Source organism: Panthera uncia, chromosome A2 (genome assembly GCF_023721935.1).
Source record: "Panthera uncia isolate 11264 chromosome A2, Puncia_PCG_1.0, whole genome shotgun sequence".
Lineage (NCBI taxonomy): Eukaryota > Metazoa > Chordata > Mammalia > Carnivora > Felidae > Panthera > Panthera uncia.
The window spans coordinates 99,614,820-99,625,024 of record NC_064816.1 but is presented as its reverse complement, the minus strand read 5'-3'; positions in this window follow the sequence as shown (position 1 = coordinate 99,625,024).

Here is a 10,205-nt window from a genome sequence, read left to right as displayed (position 1 = left end):
TAGGGAAAGAATCCTAAAAGCAGCAAGGGAAAAGAAAACCCTAACCTACAAGGGAAGACAAATCAGGTTAGCAGCAGATCTCTCCACAGAAACCTGGCATGCCAGAAGGGAGTGGGATGATATATTCAATGTGCTGAATGGGAAAAATAGGCAGCCAAGAATATTTTATCTAGCAAGGCTGTCATTCAGAATAGAAGGAGAGTTTCCCAGACCAAAAAAAAAAAAAAAAAGTTCATGACCACTAAACCAGCCCTAAAAGAAATTAAAGAGGACTTATTGAGTGGAAAAGAAAGGCCTAAAGCAAAAAGGACTAGAAAGGAACAGAGAAAAATCTCTAAAACACCAACTTGACAGGTAATACAATGACACTAAATCAATATCTATCAAGAATCTCTCTGAATGTAAATGTACTAAATGCTTTCATCAAAAAATACTGGGTGTCAGAATAGATAAAAAATAAGACCTGTCTATAGGCTGTCTATAATAGACTCATTTTAGACCTAAAGACACCTGCAGATTGGAAGTGAGGGGATGGAGAACTATTGATGATGCTAATGGATGTCAAAACAAAACCAGAGTAGCTATACTTATATCAGATAAACTAGATTTTATTTTATTTTATTTATTTATTGTTCAAACTATATTTTATTCTTTTTAAATTTAAATCAAAGTTAGCATATAGTGCAATAATAATTTCAAGAATAGAATTTAGTGATTCATCACTTAGGTATAACACCCATTGCTCATCCTAACAAGTGTCTTCCTTAATGCACCTCACCCTTTTAGCCCTTCCCCCACCCAACACCCCGCCAGCAACCCTCAGTTTGTTCTCTGTATTTAAGAGTCTCTTATGGTTTCTCTTCTTCTCTGTTTTTATATTATTTTTGCTTTCTTTCCCTCACTCAAACTAGATTTTAAACCAGGGACTGTAACAAGAGATTAAGAAGGGCATTATATCATAATTAAGGGGTAGATCTAACAAGAAGATCCAAAAATTGTAAATATTAATGTTCCTAGTTTGGGAGCAAGCAAATAAATAAATCAATTAGTAACAAACATGAAGAAACTCGTTGATAATAATACAATAACAGTAGGGGACTTTAACACCCCACTTATGTAATGGACAATCATCTAAGCAGAAGATCAACAAGGAAACAATGCCTTTGTAAATTTTTTTTAATGTTTATTCTTGAGGTAGAGACAGAGCATGAAAAGGGGAGAGGCAGAGAGAGAGAGGGAGGCACAGAATCTGAAATAGGCTCCAGGCTCTGAGCTGTCAGCACAGAGCCCGATGTGGGGTCGAACCCACGAACTGTGAGATCATTACCTGAGCCGAAGTTGGATGCTTAACTGGCTGAGCCACCCAGGCACCCCAGGAAACAATGGCTTTGAATGACACACTGAACCAGATGGACTTAGCAGATAGATTCAGAACATTTCATCCTAAAGCAGAAGAATACACATTCTTTTCTAGTGCAAATGGAACATTCTCCATAATATATCACATGGTTACAAATCAGGCCTCAACAAGTTCAAAAAGATTGAGATCATACCATACATATTTTCAGACCACAACATTATAAAAATTGAAGCCAATCTCTAGAAAAAATTTGGAAAGACCACAAATACATGGAAGTTAAAGAACATTTTCCTAAAGAATGAATGGATTAACAAAGAAATTAAAGAAGAAATAAAAAAAATACATGGAAGCACATGAAAATGAAAACATGACAGTCCAGAACCTTTGGGATATAGCAAATGGAGTCATAAGAGGGAAGTATATAGCAATACAGGAGTACCTCAAGAAGGAAGAAAAGTGTTAAATATAAAACCTAACCTTACCCCTAAAGGAACTAGAAAAGGAACAGCAAATAAAGCTTAAAGCCAGAAGAAGAAGGGAAATAATAAAGATTATAGCAGAAAGAAATGATATAGAAACAAAACAAAACAAAAGAAAACAGTAGACCAACAAAACTAAGAGCTGGCTCTTGGAAAGAATTAATAAAAACTGATAAATCTCTAGACAGACTTACCAAAAAGAAAAGAGAAAGGACCCAAATAAATAAAATCACAAATGAAAGAGAAGAGAGATCATACCGAACACCACAGAAATATAAACAATTAGAATATTATGAAAAATTAAATGACAACAAATTGGGCAATCTGGAAGAAATGGACAAATTCCTAGAAACATACAAACTACCAAAACTGAAACAGGAAGAAATAGAAAATTTGAAAATCCCATAACCAGCAAAGAATTGAATCAGTAATCAAAAATCTCCCCAAAATAAGAGTCCAGGGCCAGATGGCTTCCCAGGGGAATTCTACTAGGCATTTAAAGAAGAAGAGTTAATACCTATTCTTTTGAAACTTTAACAAAAAATAAAAATGAAAGGAAAACATCTAAATTAATTCTACAAGGCCAGCATTACCTTGATTCCAAAGTCAAAGACCCCACTAAAAAGGAGAATAACAGGCCAATATCCCTGATGAACATGGATGCATAAATTCTCAACAAAATGCTAGCAAATTGAATCCAACAAAACCTTAAGAGAATTATTCACAATTATCTAGTGGGATTTATTCCTGGGCTGCAGGTGTAGTTCAATGTCCACAAATAAATCAGCATGATAGACTGCATTAATTAAAGAAGGATAAGAATCATATGATCTTCTCAATAGATGCAGAAAAAGCATTTGACAAAATATGGCATCCATTCTTGATAAAAATCCTTAACAAAGCATGGATAGATAGAACTTACCTCAACATCATAAAGGCCATATACGAAAGACCCATAGCTAATATCAACCTCATTGGGGAAAAACTGAGAGCTTTTCCTCTACAGTTAGGAACAAGACAAGTGTGTCCACTCTCGCCATCGTTACATAATATAGTATTAGTAATTCTAGCCTCAGCAATCAGAAAACAAAAAGACATAAAAGGCATTCAGATTGGCAAGGAAGAAGTGAAACTTTCACTTTTCATAGAAAACATGATACTCTGCATAGAAAACCTGAAAGACTCCACCAAAAAATTGGTAGAACTGATACATGAATTCAACAAAGTTGCAGGATATAAAATCAATGTAAAAAAGTGTGCTGAATTTCTGCAAACTGGTGCAGCCACTCTGGAAAACAGTGTAAAGGTTCCTGAAAAACTTAAAAATAGAACTACCCTACGACCCAGCAATTGCACTACTAGTTATTTACCCGAAGGATACGAAAATACTGATTCACTGGAGCACCTGCACTTTAATGTTTATAGCACCATTATCAACAATAGCCAAATTATGGAAAGAGTCTAAATGTCCATCGATTGATAAATGGATAATGAAGGTAGGATATTATATATACTACATATTCATTGGAATATTACTTGGTGATCAAAAAATGAAATCTTGCGTTTTGCAGGGACATGGATGGAACTAGAGTATATTATGCTGAAATAAATCAGTCAGACAAAGACAAATATCATATGATTTCACTCACATGTAGAATTTAAGAAACCAAGATGAATACATGGGAAGGGGGAAAGAAAGAGGGAAGTAAACCATAAGAGATTCTTAACTGTAGAGGACAAACTGAGGGTTGATGGAGGGGAGGTGGGCAGGGAATGGGCTAATTGGGTGATGGGTATTAAGGAGGACATTTGTTGTGTTGTGCATTGGGTATTTTGTGTAAGTGATGAATCACTAAATTCTACTCCTGAAACCAATATTACACTGTATGTTAACTAACTAGAATTTAAATAAAAATTTGAAAAAAAAAGAAAAAAAGAATTGAAAGCCACTGAGACTGTCATTACTGAGCTTCTTCAGTGATTTATAAGTAAAAAAAAAAAACAATAAAACGTGGTTTGAGCCAAAAGAAATACACTCCTTTGGTTGTTGCTTTTATTTTATTTTATTTTTTATTTTAGAGAGAAAGAGAACATGCATGAGGAGGCGGGCAGAGAGGGGACTGGCGGGGGGGGGGAGAGAGACGGAGAGGGAGAGAGAGAAACAGAGAGAGAGAGAATGAGAATGTTAAGCAAGCTCCACACTCAGTGCTGAGCACTATAGGGGGCTCAATCCCACCACCTGGGAATCATGACTGTGGGATCATGACCTGAGCCAAATTTGAGTGGAGCGCTTAACCAACTGAGCCACCCAGGTTGTTGCTTTTAAGGTTACCATTGATGATACAGTTCTATTAGATTTGAACTGATTCCTTGAAATAGAGATGATATTGTTCTGAGGCTGCTTTTTTTTTTTTTTAATTCCTCTAGATAAACTAATCAGCCTTTGTTACTCCCTTTCTATAAAGATGTGACGGTATGATAGCTTGAAACCCACTGATGGTGTTACGAAGTTGGAGAGGGCTTCCAGCGCTAGTATAGAGTTTGACAGTCATGCAAGCTGAGTCTTCCAAGTGTCACTGAATATCTCATCATTATATTGAAATCCTAGATATGGATTAGAAATGATTGTTTTGTTCATGGCAGATACGATCCATTTTCTTAAACAGGCTGCAGTTCCTGAGGAAAGTACCATAAATTCTGAGATGGAAATAACAGCTACAATAATAATAAAACCAAGACTTTACTCATCATATCTCTACCTTTTCATGTCTTGAGTATTATAGAAAATTGTTACCATTTTATGTATTGACTTGGTAAATGGGAACCTATTATTATAACATGTATTTTATAATATGCTAAAGGGTTTATTTAGCATAATAAAATAAAAATGAGGGTACATTTTAAAATTTCTCAATTTGTATTTTATTGACATAGTCTTTCTCACCAGTAAAAACAAAAACAACAATGAAAATCTTATCAGTTTTATGATATTAAGTGTTTCAAATCATACTGCTAAAAGGGTAACTAAATTTGTACTAATAAAATTGATTTAAGCAGAATATGTTCCTTTTCTTGGCTCTAACAAAAGATCTGTGCTTATATCTGTACAATAGGGATATGGAGTAAGAAGAGAATCAGAAGGCAAATTCCCCTGACAGTTTACTTTTGATTTCTAGGGTCCTCAGGTCCACTATTTTTCTGGTATGTTACCAGCTAGTGATTAAGCAAGCCGGCTTTAGGGTTACTTCCTAGCTCCTCTTTTTTTTTCATTGGGGGAATTTTCTGGGCCCCTTTTCATTCTTAACAGTGGGAATAACAACAGCAATAACAATGATAATAATGCCTATTGTGTAAGATTGTTGTAAGGAAGAAATTAATATAAGTAAAACTGTCCCACCAATGCCTATATTAGCATTCAGTACCTGGGACATAAGTATCAGTAAGTCTTAACTAAATTATCACTATTATCACTATCATTATTATCACCATTATTATTATTATCCAAAATATTTCCACTGGCATGTCTATAGTCTTTAGTTGCTATCTAAAAAAATAAAACTAGTTCCTTAAAGTCAAATCATCCTCTTGGTATTCTTTTATTTAAAAAAAATAATACTCTTCTGTGACTCATTATATGACTCATTTATTTATGTTGGGAGATCATTTTAGGCTAAATTAGATGTATTTGATTTAATATTCATGAACGGAAGTGATTTAAGTTTCTAAGCGCTCACTGCAACCAGAAAAAGCTCCTGAACAATTAACCTAGATTCATATAATTTGCAAGTTTTTGCTTTTTTTAAAAAAGTTGGTCTTTTTGCTGAACTGACAAAAATGTCTGTATTTTTTTATCTTTCCATTTCATTTCATTGTTCTTCTGCTCTCAGGTGGAGAACAATTCAAGTCTAAGCATTTAATGCTGTGATAATACTTTTCTGGTGTCAAAAAGAAAGGAAGGGAATTAACACTGGCTTCAGTTTTACTTGTATTCTTATTTAATATTCCCTTGAGGCAGACACTATCTTCATTTTATAGAAGAAGTATCTGAGATTCTAAGGAAACACAAATAACAAATGGTAGAGTTGGGTTGGAATTGAGGTCATCTGATTCCAAGGGAGTTCTCATTTCTTCAAGTCACAGCACACAGTTCCCAGGCATAGACAAAGGTTTATCCAAGGGAACTCTAGAGGAACTTCCTCTGGCCAGAAATAAATTTCAAAAGCTACTTTCTTAACTATTTTATGTGGAGAAATAACTTTCAACCATTTTAAATTAATTTACATGCTGGCAAGTACCTGAAAATGTGTTAGCTCTGCGTGGGTAAGAGACTAAAGCATTGTTGCCGACATATTTTGATGGCACTAAACATTTGGATCACATTTCCCATTGTTCCTGCCTGTGTGGCCCTTGACAGGACTGAATCGACAATCCTGTGCTCTGACAATGACCCTGAAATGTGTTGTGGTCTGGTGTGTTTACCTTAGGCGGAGGCAGCCTGATTTACCCAGATAAATGAAGTGGAAGATGAAGTAATTACCTTTTGAATTTGATTAATGTGGAAAATCAACATGAAAAACTTGAGCATTTAAGCTATTTTTTTCCCAAACACTTATTTTGTTTAATTGAGATAAAATTTACATACACTTACATGCACTTAAATGGACTTGAGTACATACTTCAGTGAGTTTTCACAAAAATATACTTCTTTGTTATCATAACCCCAGTCAAGATACAGAACATTTATATCACCTCAGAGTTTTTATCACATTCCCTTCCAGTAAGTCCCCATATTACATAAGCAACCAGTTTTGACTGAAATCATAATGGCATATACTCTTGTATCTGATTGCTCAAAATAATGTTTTGAGATACATCCATGTTGGTGCATATAGAAGTCATTCATTCTCTTTATTTTTTAGTGTATAATTAACTGACAGTCATTGCATCCACATTGTTATCCAACCACCACCTCTGTGTAGCTCCAAAAGAAATTTTATTACCCAAAAGAAAGCTCTATATCCATTAGACATTCACACCCTATTCTGTCCTTCCTCCAGCCCCTGGCAATCACCAGTCTGCATTCTATCTGTATGGATTTACTTATTCTGAACATTTCATACAAAATGGAATCATACAATTCATGACATTTTATGTCTGCCTTATTTCCCTTAGCATAATGTTTTCCAGATTCATCTGCATGTATCAGTACTTCATTCCTTTACAGTTGACTAATATTCCATTGTATGAATATACCACATTTTATTTATCCATTCAGTGCCTGATGGACATTGTTTCCACCTTTTGGCAATTGTGAAGAGTGTTGCTATGAACATTCCTATACAACTATTTGAGTATCTGTATTCAGTTCGTTGGATATATATCTAGGGGTGGAATTGTTATAGAAATTCTATATTCAACTGGTTGAGGAATCACCAAACTACTTTCCACCAAAATACCATTCTACATCCCGGTGCTTTATATCATGGCCAACATTTAATGTTGTCAGTTTTTTTAATTTTGGCCATTCTAGTTGGTGTGGAATGTTATCTATGGTATCTCTTTGTACCTTTAAAATTCATTACCCCAAAGACAAACAATGTTGAGCACCTATTTTTCTGCATATTGGTCATTTCTATATCTTCTGTAAAGCGTGAGTTCAAGTTTTGTCCATTTTTTAAAATCTTTTTTTTTACCTTTTTTTTTTTTTTTTTTTTTTTTTAATTTATTTTTGGGACAGAGAGAGACAGAGCATGAACGGGGGAGGGGCAGAGAGAGAGGGAGACACAGAATCGGAAACAGGCTCCAGGCTCCGAGCCATCAGCCCAGAGCCTGACGCGGGGCTCGAACTCACGGACCGCGAGATCGTGACCTGGCTGAAGTCGGACGCTTAACCGACTGCGCCACCCAGGCGCCCCTTTACCTTTTTTTAAATTTTATTTTTTATTTTTTAAAATTTCCATCCAAATTAGCATATAGTGCCACAGTGATTTTAGGAGTAGATTCCTTAGTGCCCCTTACCTATTTAGCCCAATCCCCCTCCCACACCCCCTCCAGTAACCCTGTTTGTTCTCCATATTTATGAGTCTCTTCTGTTTTGTCCCTCTCCCTGTTTTTATACTATTTTTGTTTCCTTTCCTTTATGTTCATCTGTTTTGTCTCTTAAAGTCCTCATATGAGTGAAGTCATATGATTTTTGTCTTTCTCTGACTAGACTAATTTCACTTAGCATAACACCCTACAGTTCCATCCACGTAGTTGCAAATGGCAAGATTTCATTCTTTTTGATTGCCGAGTAATACTGCATTGTGTATATATACATATGTATATGTATATATACACACACCCACACACATATATATGTATACATATATACATATATACATATATATGTATATATATATATATACACCACATCTTCTTTATCCATTCATCCATCGATGGACATTTGGGCTCTTTCCATACTTTGGCTATTGTTGAAAGTGCTGCTATAAACATTGGGGTGCATGTGTCCCTTCAAAACAGCACACCTGTATCCCTTGGGTAAATACCTAGTAGTACAATTGCTGGGTCGTAGGGTAGTTCTATATTTAGTTTTTTGAGGAACCTCCATCCTGTTTTAGAATGGCTGCAACAGCTTGCATTCCCACCAACAATGCAAAAGAGATCCTCTTTCTCCGCATCCTCGCCAACATCTGTTGTTGCCTAAGTTGTTAATATTAACCATTCTGACAGGTGTAAGGTGGTATCTCATAGTGGTTTTGATTTGTATTTGATGGGCAATGAGCCATTTTTTCATGTGTCAGTTGGCCATCTGAATGTCTTCTTTGAAGAAGTGTGTATTCATGTCTTTTGCCCATTTCTTCACTGGATTATTGGTTTTATGGGTGTTGAGTTTGATAAGTTCTTTATAGATTTTGGATACTAACCCTTTATCTGATATGTCATTTGCAAATATCTTCTGCCATTCTGTTGGTTGCCTTTTAGTTTTGCTGACTGTTTCCTTCACTGTGCAGCATTTAAGCTATTTTTTAAAATTGTGCATGTTTAAACCTTAAGTAAATATTTTGTTAGCCCTCTATGTGATTTTGACACTAGAATTGAAGAGGACAGAATGAATGTGATTCTAAGGGGGATTTCCCAGAATTTAAAGATGTTAAGTGTGGCCCATACAACCATGGAGGTCTTCAGCAGAAGACAGTTAACAGTTAAAGAAGATAGGCATTTGCCTCAGGGCCTTCTGATGTCTTCTGGTTCAGATTCCTCCCTCCCCCTCCCCCCGCCAATTCTGGATCATTGAACGCAAGTCTCACTCTCCTCACAAGGCCCCAGAGGGCTCACAAGTGTTCCGCTGCATCAGTCTACATAGCCTATAAAGGCTGCTCCATCTTTCAGGCCTTGTGTTGCTCACAACCTTAGTCATGGCATCGTCTCTAAGGCTGTTCAGCTTCTGGAGTGGCCTGCTGCTGTCCTCATTCAAAATACTTTTGCACACTTAACTCCAGTGCACTCTTTTGTGTGCCTTTCCTTTCTGGTCAGGGTCTTTGCTGCCACTTCCTTGGGGGCCTCCACTTCCTGCTGTATCCTCTAGCTAGAGAAGTGTGGGTCCTTCTAGGGTAAGGACAGGGTGACAGCCAAAGGTCATTGGTCTGGAGTAGCTTAGGGTTCCGGGTTTGTGATTCTGTCAGTGAATGAAACTCTTGGCTTTAACCAGCAGGTGTGGCAGAGGTGGAGCTAGTGGAGGAATGAGGCCAAGGATAGGGGTTAGGTGTAATGAGGCAAAGGAGGGTGTGTGTATATGTGTGCACTGATCATCAGTAGCTGTTTCTTGTCTTCATTTTTTTATTTTCCCTAATCTAGAGGCAGGGTGGTAGCCATTGGGCTCAAGACTTTTCCTTTTACTTAGCCTTAAGTCTGTGGTCTCTTTTTTTCCCCACGTCTCTAAAAATAACTTGAAAAAATGTACCCATCACACATTTTTAACTAGATATTTATAATTTTTCATTATCAACTGAAAAATTTTGAAATAGCCAGAAAGTATCTAATTACCAGCATGTTATAAGTATTGACATTAAGAAATAAAATTTTTCATCATTCTTTTAAATGTTTCAAGGCAATACTCAAAAATCACAAGTAGCTTGGGAACCATCACCTACAAATTTTGTATTTATATAAGATCTAATATAATAGTTGGAAATTTTACCTTGTTCTTTTTTCTCCTTGAATTGTACTTTCATTTTACTTTCTGCAGAGAATTTTATCCTAATGTAATATACTTTAATGCTTGAAAGACTTTTATTGATCACCCTATCATACTTCTCTGCAACAAAAATCATTTATAAATTGAAATTATTTTTTTTCATATAACT